The 12,149-nt window shown below is 37.9% G+C and overlaps 1 protein-coding gene across 1 annotated transcript in view; it reads right to left on the bottom strand.

Annotated features, from left to right (window-relative positions):
- The window catches only part of ADGRV1 (adhesion G protein-coupled receptor V1), a 472,618-nt gene that overhangs the window by 252,600 nt on the left and 207,869 nt on the right, over window positions 1-12,149 (bottom strand). The window lies entirely within an intron of this gene.

Here is a 12,149-nt window from a genome sequence, read left to right on the forward strand (position 1 = left end):
TCCAGAAAACTGACATATTGGGATGGTGGCTGCTGCTATTGAGACCTAAGGAACTGTTCGTGTAAGTCAGTAACTCCATACACTCAAAGAAGCTAAGCTGAGAGGTGGCCCTGGTATGGACCTTTTCTGACCGACACCTTCCAATCTCTGGAAAGTAAAGCCTCAACTTCTCAAATTGAGCTTTCAAGGTCTCCCATAAGCTAACCTGGATCTGCTTTCCAAGTTTCTCCCTTGACACCCTCATTCAAAGACCCAAGGTGTCAATGATGTGGTTTTTTTTACTCAAAATGCTTTCTTCCCACTGAAAGGCACCCTCAAACTCTGACTGTTCCAATTTCATCTATCTGGTTATAGCCTTCAGTAATTTCCAAGAAAAGGGAAAAGTACTGCTATACATGACATAGTTTCATGTACTTGTGACATAATGTGCATATATAAGGGTGAGTCAAAAATTATCTGCACTCTGGCTGTAGAATTCATTTTAATTAACTTTTAGAAAAGACAAATACATCATTTTTTGACATAATCTCCTTGCTTTTCAATACACTTTGTCCATCTGTCAACAAGCTTTCGTATTCCCTCACTAAAAAATGTTTTAGGCTGAGCTGCGAGTCACAAATGTACTGCTGTCTTCACTTCTTCATCAGAAGTGAATCTTTGTCCTTGTAGGGCTGCTTTCAGGGGACCACACAGGTAAAAGTCTGGTGGAGCAAGATCAGACCTATAGGGAGGATGCTTTGAACCTCAAAACGAAGTAATCCACGACAGATTTAGGTTTTGAAAAATTTGTGTGATGGGTACCGAAACAACTCACTGAAGAGCATAAACAGAAGCATCTAGATATCTGCAAAAATTTGGACCAATACTCTAAGGAAGATGAAAGTTTCTTAAAAAGAATCATTACCGGTGACAAGACATGGATTCATCACTATAAGCCTGAGAGTAAACGGCAGAGTATAGAATGGAAACATCCTCAATCGCCGACCAAGAAAAAGTTCAAAAGTCAACCATCAGCTAGAAAATTGATGCTTATAGTTTTCTGGGATTCTCAAGGGCCAGTATTGGAACATTATCAGGAAAAAGGTTCAACAATCAACCATGCTCGTTACAGTGAAATGCTCATTGAAGAGCTGAAGCCTAAATTTCAGATGAAACACAGAGGACTGCTATCCAAGGGCGTTGTGATCTTGCATGACAACACACGTCCACATACCTCTGCCCACACTGTCAACACTGCAAAAACTTCATTTTGAGGTGTTAAAGCATCCTCCCTATAGGTCTGATCATGCTCAATCGGATTTTCACCTGTTTGATCCCCTGAAAGCAGCCCTACAAAAATGAAGATTCACTTCTGATGAAGAAGTGAAGACAGCGGTGCATCCGTGGCTCGCAGCTCAGCCTAAAACACTTTTAATGAGGGAATACGAAAGCTTGTTGACACTTGGACAAAGTGTATTGAAAAGCAAGGAGATTATGTCAAAAATGATGTGTTTGTCTTTTCTAAAAGTTAATTAAAATGAATTCTACAGCCAGAGAACAGGTAATTTTTGACTTACCCTTGTACACATTTGTGGGTAGTTTAGTGGATAAAAGAGAATGAGACACATATGGTTTAAAATCCTAGTCCTGCTTCATAGTTGTGGTATCTTGGGCAAATTTAATTGTATTTTGTGAGACTTAAACTAAGTTTCAGTTATAAAGCAAAGACGATGGTGCCTACTGAGAGTGCTGTTTTGAGAAAAGAATGAAGGAGCCATGCTTAAAGTCTCTGGATTATAATAGGAGCTCAAAAAGAATATTATTAACAATGCCATTACCTCTCTAAAAGTTTTATAAAGTGGAAAAAATCCTGACCATAGACTCTTAAAAGAATTTATTTTAATTGAATTAAAATTAAAAATTAAATAATATGTCACTTACCATTTAGGAAAATGAAGGGATAAAAAAGCAAACAAATCAAAGCAGCACAATGAAAAAGAAAATTGAGACTTCAAGAAACAAGGCTAAACCTTGCAAGAAACTGGGGGAAAGGCCACACTTCCTTTGATGAGGGGAATCAGTTCTTCCACAATCAAGACATTTATGTATCACATATTTTAAAAATTTAAGAAAAAAATTTTTTACCCTAAACTAACAAAATACCTTGTTTTATTCCCACAATGTCATATCTTACTTATTTATCTGAATGAAAACTGTTCTTTTCTTTTCAAATCTCCTTTCAAATTTATATCTCATCTTGTTCAGTCATATTTATCTCATTTTCAAAATGTGCACACATATCGCACTTCAGATGTACACGTGAAGTGGGCTTACTTCTTTCCTGTAGCTCTCAAAATGATTTCTGGAATGATAGTGGGGGCAGGGACTCTTGGGTTCCACTCCTGTGTTGTGAACCACGGAAGTGACTTTGGAGTCCTTGCCCTGCTTCTGCTGGTGGGTGCTCCCTTCCCTTCCTCCTGCCTGCAGACTGAGAGAATAGCAGCAAAAGCCTCATTTCAAACAAGTCTGAGTCTGTGACCTTATTTCTACAATAGCTTCCCCACACCATTCTCCCCCTGAAAGCTGAAGTCGGCTTATTCCAGGGAAAGAGTGACTCACATAAAACTGCTTTCCCATTTGTTCCAGTTTGTCCGCAGAAAGAGGTGTAACAAACAAACGTGGTTAGAGTCCTTACCCTCAAGTAAATTATCACCTGTAAGTAGCGAAAAGTGTACACGGGCAGCAACAAAGAATGTGTGACAGCTCCACCACATTCACGTAGCTGATTTCACGCTCTCCTTCTTTTCTCTTGTTCCATAGCTGTATAAATAGCCCCAGAATTTCTTATACTATTATCTTCTTGAGGACACAATTGTGACTACTATGAGATTCGTTAGTCAGTTTGATTATTTGTTTAATCTCATGCAGAATTTATAAGTGACCATAAAGATAAGAGGTATTTATTAAAAGGATGTCTTTGACTTTTCATAATTACCCCAGAAGAAGTGGCAAGAAGATGCCCTTCGGAATGAAATCCTAATTAACATTTAGGACTAGGTGTTAAGTGTATGTTTTAGATTTATACATAGCAGTATTCTAATGGTTTTCTAAACCACTTACTGGAGCCTTCTAATTTCATGTCAAACCAAAGTGGTAAACAGTCGTTTCTACAAGTTATTTCCTCTCTCATGGCCACCGCTGACGCAGACATCGGCTGGAAGAGAGGCCTCCCAGGATTAGGCGGTGTGCGTTATATGTAACTAGGCAGCTACTTGTAAATTCCAAAGAGAGTAAGCCAAATATCAGGGGCCAATTGTGAGGCTGAATTGCTTCCTCTTTTCTAGTTTCTCACAAAATTGTCTGAATTCAGCTTCCCCAGCTTCCCCGAACAGCAGCCACTTCTGACGGAAGTCTATTCTCTCAGACTAGCTTCTATTTAGGAAAAATTGCTTATATTGTTGTTCTCAAGCCTATTAATAACTTAGAAAAAAGTTACACATGCTGAATTTTAAACAACATCACAAATACTTTCCTGTGGTATTTTCACTGTGTTTCTCTACGCTCTGAATTCTATCTTTATCTCAAGAATATGAATTCAATAGTAAATTCACAAAGGGTAGTAGTATCATGGAAAATATACACAGGATATATTTCCTACTGTTATACAGTTGGTGTTATCACAATTTCACTGCAGTTTTTTTTTTGGAGTTTTGTCCCTAGGGCTTACTTAAAGGCCATATAAAATGTAGTGCTATATTAATATTTTTACATAAGTTTAAATACTGCAGTATAATATAGCTATATTGATTTATGCCTTTATGGATCTTTAACACATGTTTGCAGATTATATGTGAAATAACATTGAAAAATACTTTATACTTGATCAGCTTTTTCCTATTTCTTCACTAAAACTAACAACAAAGTGTTCATTGGGATTGTTTTGAGGAATTATTCTTTAAAATATGAAATAGCTTTTTATCTCCATGCATAATGAATGCTTCAATTTCTAAGAGGTACTACCTCATGCATTAATAAATGACCAAAAAGAATCTGAACTTCTACTGACACTTTACAGAATAGAGACTTCTGATTTTTTTATGAGCAGTGGTATAGAATTGGATATGTTAGCCTTTTCAGGTTAGACTAGTTAACACATTTCTAAGAAAAACGCTCATGAGACACAAAAAATGTTATCTGTGGCACCCAAAATTTTATCCTAGAAAAACCTATAAGAAATTCTCATTTCCTGTTTCTTCCCCAAACATCAGTTCTGCTCAGGTCTGGAGACTAGTCTCCATTTCTTCCAGGTCTGCAGCAGAAGTAACTTTCCTTCTCTCACCATCAACCCTTAGCCAGCTGAACCATCCCTAAAGCCTTGCAAAATAAACAGAATATAATCCAACGTAGAGCAATCCTTTTTTTGCAGTCCTGCCAGACACAGCCCATTCCTCTGCCTTTACTAATGTCTCTATTTTAATTATATGTAGATTCTACCTGGTAAAGACTTCTCATCTTTCAAGACAGCTGAAGCACTCTCATCGCAATAAAGATTTTCCTGACTCCACCCCTCACCCTGGATAGAATTAATAACTCCCCTTTTTTAGTTCCCACTGCATGCTGTATAGACTGCTATCATATGCCTATTACACTCTATTGCATCCATTTATTTACATGTTTATCCCCTCTGCAGTAGACTATAAATGTTCCAAGGTCTAAACTATGTCTTATTTGTCTTTATGTCTGCCGTTCCTAGCAAAGAACTTGATATATTATATATGACACTAAATATTTGCAGAATGGGAACAATGAATGGTGGTTGTATACACAAGGAGATAAATTTAACTTGGGTTTCCGCAAAAACTTCAGAAAAGGTCTTCTTTTTGTTACCTAGAGAATAAATATATTTTTCTGCTGCTCTGATTTAGACTCAAACACAAGGTAGTAGACAGACCTGCCTGTCCTCATTTGACTTTTCTACATTCACACAAGAGCCTTCAATAATTAACCCTGACAAACATTTTCAAAGAGTAATTCCTAATCCTTAGAGTTGAAAGTTGCTCAAGTACGGACTGTTTGTCCAATATAAGACCATTTTTTTATGGATTCTCACGAGTACCTAGTGAGTTAACAGTAGTAATGACCATGACCCAAGCTAACTCTAGCATTCCAGCTACTATGTCTTTCTGGGGTTAATCTCAAACTCCTCTGGCCTTTGTACCTCTGTGGAGTGAAGAAACTATGTAAGCAATACCTACAAGCCTCTATTTATATAATTTAACATGCTTATATTGCCCTTCTAAAACAAATATTTATTGAACACTTCTCTAGGCAGACTCAAAGAGGCAAAGAAACTTAACCAATATTTCTACTTTCTAATCTAAAGATTTCCAAGGCACAAAACCACATTCCTTAAAGGCAAAGACTCTAATTTTTTAAACTGTTTTTTGGGTGGAAGGAATGGGGTTCTGTGATTGTTATATGCCATTAACCCATTTATAATACCAGGCATTGTAATGAATGCTTTCAGTTATTCATACTTTCAAAGTCTCTGGGGATGTGTTATCAGATATGAACAATAAACTCAGAAATTAACAGTGGTTTCATCATGATTATAAACATGACCTAAACAAGGCAGGATTATTCATTAAGTCTAGACACATTACAGCATGTTAGGGTATTTCATCCCAGCCCTAATTCTAACAAACTACCAATATAACAACCTTGACACTTGCATCCTTATTTATTTTTTTAATGTTTATTTATCTATTTGGTTGCACCAGGTCTTAGTTGCGACTCACAGCCTCCTTAGTTGCGGCAGGTGGGCTCCTTAGTTGTGGCATGTGAACTCTGAGTTGCAGCATGGTTTGTGGGATGTAGTTCCCTGACCAGGGATCAAAACCGGGAACCCTGCACTGTGAGAATGGAGTCTTAATCACTGCGCCACCAGGTAAGTCCCTATATCCTTATTTTTAATGGCCCATTTTAATTACTTTGGCACTACAGGCATTTACTAATTAACTATTTATTAGAAGTAGCTATTATAATTAGTTATTACCTATTTTGAGTGTCTACACTCTCCTAACACAAAATGTTATTCCTATGGGATACAGAAATTTAACTATAAAGTACAGAAGAACTTTTTCTATGTACTCCAATGGTGTTCTCTCATCTCTAACCTTGCTTCTCAATAAGAAGTTAATAAAGCTACTTTTTGAGCCAAATCTCTATCCTGACACTAGGTCCCCAAGCTCCAGAAAACTTCACATTTGCTATTCAACTCACTCATAGAAGCATCTATCCAAACTCAGGAAGCTGGGTTCAAGAAGTCTGCCTCTCCCCTCAAGTCCCTTTTCCCCTCTACCTGCCCCTCCTGAGCCTTTGTGTCTGCTTCTATGAACTTCTGAAGGAAAAACCAGGTAGCAGAGGCTGTGGAAGGGAGGAAAGATTTTCTTGAAGTTCCCTATCAGAAATCAAAGTGTGTTTTAACATGAAGAAAAATTACTATTAGAACCCACAATAGCCAGATTAAAAGTTAAAGGCCTTTAGTGGCTGGCTTGGGATATTCTCTTCATAACTATTTTTGTGGAAAAACTAATTGTAAATTGAACACATTCAAGTTATAACCAAGATTTACAATTTGTTTCTAAGTTGTAGCTCACTAGAACATTACAATTCTTTAAGAATATGAATAATCTATTTTTTTAATTCTGATTTTTTTTTAAGGAATTGAGAATATAGGATGGTTCTTTTCATGAGAAAATGGTGATAGGTTTGTTTTAAATTGAAGACATTCGTTAGAAGCAAGCCTACAGTTTCCTTTCACCTCATTGTTTGTTTTGTTATTCTAAGTAGCTTTTATGAGAAATCTAGTATGTTCCAAAATTTTTTTAATGGGTTTGCTAGAAACACAGCAATGAGCAAGACAGGGGAGTCCTGATCTAATGGAGTTTACATTCCAGGAGGCAGAAGCAGAGAGAGAGGAAGGGGAATGAATGCAATAAATGAACAAGAGAATTCAGATGCTGATATACGGTTTCATGAAGTAAACATAAAGATGATGTGATGCTGTGGAGCAGGAGCTACTCAGGGAGGCTGTTCTGAGGTGATGTGTGAGCTGAATGTGAATGAAGGATGGATGGATGAATATATGAATTAGCAAAGCACTCGTGCAGAACTAGAACCCAGGACTCGGGACGAGAGGAGGCGGCATATTTAAGGCCCTGAGAAGAGTCCACGGTCACTGGTGCCGGCTGAATGGGTGGAGACGGGAGGATGTGAGAAGAGTGTAGGCAGGGGTAATCCTCATGGTCTGTTGGATGCAGGCCAGAAGTTTCTTTTATGTGCAGCAGGAAGTCACTGAAGGATTTAGGTGGGAGAGGGACTTGAGTTGATTTAGTCTTTCAGAGGACTACTCTGGCTGCTAAGAAGAGAACAGATTATAAAGAAAGAGGCCAGAGTAAAACCATGAGTGATAATTTGGAAGCTGCAATAAAGAGCGACAGCTTAGATAAGCATGATAAAGGTAAAGACTGACAGACGAGGACACAACTGAGATATCCTTTGGAAGCAGAGAGAGAAAATGCATTCAATTTCCAAATATGGTTAATATTATACATATTTTTAAAGGGGATATCCATACGGAAAAGTTTTAAAATACGCAAATTGAGAATATCAATTTAGAAGTTGACTTTCATTTAACCTTGATTTCTGTATTCCAGAAGGATTGAGGGCATAAATTGGGTTGGGGTGGGGCTTAGCAGAGAGGTCTGGGGTAGCTGTGGAATTTCTCCCTTTCCAGGCCCATAAAATCACTTGCACATGCCATCTTCTGCACATGAAACACGGCCAGGAAATGTACTTGGTTGTTGACATGTGACATGTAAATATTTCAACTTGGCAATAACATTCAGCCTTACAACCAAAACATAGTGCCTGAAACCAAGTTCCTCCTCATCCCTGGCAGAACACAGAGTATATGTTCCTGGGAGCTGGGATCCAAATGGGGTACTGCCAGAAAGGTAGTTCTGGACTCACACAACTAACAAGCCTACAGAAAAGGCTAACTCTACTTGTATAACTGCTGTTATTTTGGCACTCATATACTTTTTGGCATAGTATATGATGTAAAAAAAGAATAGTCTGTTTGCTCAGGAACTTAAAGCTCAGTTACGCAGACAGGCAATTACATGTAAGACACTGCTGGGAGAGCAAGCCGCTAAAACTCAGGTATAATTTCCTGGGACTTACAGATGTATATGGAAATGTAAAAACCAATTTTGTGAGGGCCACTCACTGAAAAGATCCACAAAGGGGACCAAGAGGTTGAGGAGCTAAAAAGATTAAAGAGAGGCCTACTCACATGATTAGCACAGTAGCAAATGTTAACTATACCTCAAAAAAGCTACAAAAATAAAACTGATTGTGGCAATGGGAGCATAACTCTGAATATACTAAAGGCCACTGAACAGTACACTTTCAAATGGGTGAAATGTATGGCATTTGAACTCTTTCTCAACAAGGCTACTTTGTAAATAAAAACTGTCTGCAGGGGACCACACTGTTTTGCTGCATGGAAGTGGAGGGGAAAGGCACCACTGAGGGGTTCTGAGATGTCTTTTGCAGGGAGCACTGGACCTGGGGCAAGTAACGTAACCCTCTAGGGTCTGAATTTCTCATGTGCAAGGCAGAGGCAATCATAATAACATTGATGGTCTCACAGGGTGTTGTAAGGATTACATGGAATTACACAGATCAAGTGCTTATGGTAGTTCTTACCAGTGCTATTTCATTAAATAGTGTCTCTGTGTTAAAAATATGCTTATTTCCAATAAAAATGAAACCAAAAATAAGTAAATGGGATCTAATCAAACTTACAAGCTTCTGTACAGCAAAGGAAACCATAAACCAAACAAAAAGACAACCTAGGGACTGGGAAAAAATATTTGCAAAATGATGCAACTGACAAGGGCTTAATTTCCAAAATACACAAACGGCTCATACAGCTCAACATCAAAAAAACAAATAACACAATCTAAAAACAGGCAGAAGATCTAAACAGATATTTCTCCAAAGAAGACACACAGATGGCCAATAGGCACATGAAGAGATGCTCATCATTGCTAATTATTAGAGAAACGCAAATCAAAACTACAAAGAGGTACCACCTCACATTGCTTAGAATGGCCACCATTAAAAAGTCTACAAATAATAAATGTTGGAGAGGGTGGGGAGAAAAAGGAACCCTCCTACACTGTTGGTGGGAATGTAAATTGGTGCAGCCATTATGGAAAAATTTTTAGTTTCTTCCTCAAGAAACTAAAAATAGAGTTGCCATACACTCCAGCAATCCCATTCTTGGGCATATACCCAGACAAAACTGTTACTGAAAAAGATGCACACATCCCTATGTTCACAGCAGCACTATTTACAATAGTCAAGACATGGAAACAACCTAAACGTCCACTGACAGATGAATAGGTAAAGAAGATGAGGTGTGTGTGTCTGTGTGTGTACATATACACACACAGACACACACACGTATATATTTACACACACATACATACCACATATACACACGTGTACATATACACATACAATGGAATAGTATTCAGTTATTAAAAAATGAAACAATGCCATTTGCAGCAAGATGGATGGACCTAGAGATTACCATACTAAGCGAAGTAAGTCCGAAAGAGAAAGACAAATACCATATGATATCACTTATATGTGGAATCTAAAATACAACACAAACGAACATATCTATGAAATAGAAACAGCCTCACAGACATGGAGAACAAACGTGTGGTTGTCAAGAGGAAGGAGGATGGAGGGGAGAAGGATTGGGAGCTTGTTGTGGGGGAGAGGAGTGGGGGGAAGGATTAGCAGATGCAAATTAGTATACTTAGGATGAATAAACAACAAAGTCCTACTGTGTAGCACAGGGAACTATACTCAATATCCTGTGATAAACCATAATGGAAAAGAATATGAAAAAGAATATGTATAACCGAGCCACTTTGTTGTACAGCTAAAATTAACACAACATTGTAAATCAACTATACGTCAATAAACTTTTTTTAAAAATATCTATTCCAAATTTCAAATGTACACACATACACATCCTCAAGGTCAAACCATACACACACAGACACATATGTGGTTTTTTTTTTTGCAAACAGTTATCTATCTATCTATCTATCTATCTATATCTCTGTAGTTCTTAAGGTTCTAACAATTCAACACAAGCAATAGAGACACAAACACTTAGAAAATCCTCAAGATTGGGAGGAAAAAATTCAGATTTGAAAAATATAAGCACAGCAAATGAATATAGTGTCTAAAGATAATGCAGACCAACATAAAAGACTGCCGGGGGCAGTCCAGTGAGAGGTGTGGTAACAGGCATAATAGAGCCAATTATTTAAAAAGGGTGGGGCTGAAGCAATGGTCACTGCCCTTACTGTTGATTTAAGGAAACCTCCAGAAGAGAAAAGCAGGTTCAGTTCTCCCGAGGGCGTTAGGAAGCGCTGAACTCAGAGCAGAACCCAGCGGGCCTCTGCAGTGTTTGTGTGGCAGCAGGAATCCTCCTTACCCTCTGCCTTTGCCCCGGTTTGTCCCCCAGGCCTTCGGTTTCAAGATTTCTGAACATGACCAATTATCCTCTTAACTCTGCAAGGCAGGCATTCTTCTTATTTTTCCAATGATTTTTTGATTGCAGCTCAGGAATATTACCCCATTTGTCCCTCTAATTCCAAAAATGGGACTCTTCCTCCTACACTCCATATTTGTTACTTAAAGTTCTTTAGAGCTATCATTAAATCTTCATAAAAACATTTTTTCTCAGATGCTGATTTTCCCTACGTAGGGAGATCAAAAGAAGTCTCTTAACAGTCAAGGATAGTTTATGTTTTTGAGGCTGTAATAGAAGATTCCAAACTGGTATTTTCTGGTAAAGTCTGGATTTGCTTCACAATTTTTCCTAGTAACAAAAGCCATGTTGCAAACATGATAATGTCACTGTAGCCTCATTCAGAATATTACTCACTCTTTCTGTTGCTTTGCTACTTCAGCACTCGGGAAAATTTGGATTTCCCAGTAGTGTGACCATGATCCTATTTTTGTATTTTCAGCATCCACTTATTTTCAATTTAGTGAGTCTACAGTTAGGCTGAATTTTGAAAGCTTGCTGGAAAAAAAGAGTTGGATTTTATTATTAAAAGATCTTAAGAACAAAAAAATTTTGATATATAAAGTATGTTCTTAAGAAGAAAGCAAACATAAAATATATTATCTCTTCTGAAATTCAATACTTTGATCAATATTCAAGTTTTCCTCCATTTAAATACCAATATCATGTTAATCCCTCAAAGCACATACTTATGAATAGCACAATATTAATATTTTGGGTTGTAAAATGGATTATAAAATTATTTGATAATCACTAGTTACAAATTTACTTCATGACTGATTGCAAGTTCACATGAAATTCAATCATAATACCACCAAAAATGTAGGGTCATCAAAGAAAATTTGGATTCAAGAAATGGGGGGAAAATAAGAGCTCAGACTAGAGCTTTAATCTTCTCCTAGGTATAACATGATTAAGTTAGGCACATAAGCAGGGAGTCACTTGCCTCTGGCATAAAAGATTTCAAAGTAATCAAAAAGTATAAATAAAAACAGGGATCAAAGAGAAATTGACTCATTCCTATTACCCATTCATCGAACTGCTATAGAAAGTTCTATTTCAAGAAGAGGAAAATACCCGTGGGGGAGTGGGACAGGAGAGAAGGAGCCCCTCCCCTTTGGTGGGTGGTAGCGGGTAGCTGCAGGATCCAGCTTTCCTTCAGCAAGCTTTTTATATCAAAGGATCCAGCTTTCCTTCAGCAAGCTCTTATATCAAAGATGTTCCTGCTTCCTGTGCCCCAAAAGGCCCCTTCTTTCATCACCACGCTTTTCTCAGGTGTGGTCTGAAACAGCCCTTCCATTTCCTCTCAACCCACTGCACTCCGTAAGCTTTTCTGTCTTATTTTCATCATCTTTCACCAAGGGTTCCAGTGACTGCTCCTGCCAAACTGGAGGACTAATCTCCCACTGATGCTAAATGCTTCCCCTGGAAAACTTTTCTCTTTCCTTGGCCTCAGAAGCTTTAGCTCTGCGTGAGTTAGCCG

This window comes from Hippopotamus amphibius, chromosome 1 (genome assembly GCF_030028045.1).
Source record: "Hippopotamus amphibius kiboko isolate mHipAmp2 chromosome 1, mHipAmp2.hap2, whole genome shotgun sequence".
NCBI classification, from domain to species: Eukaryota; Metazoa; Chordata; class Mammalia; order Artiodactyla; family Hippopotamidae; genus Hippopotamus; species Hippopotamus amphibius.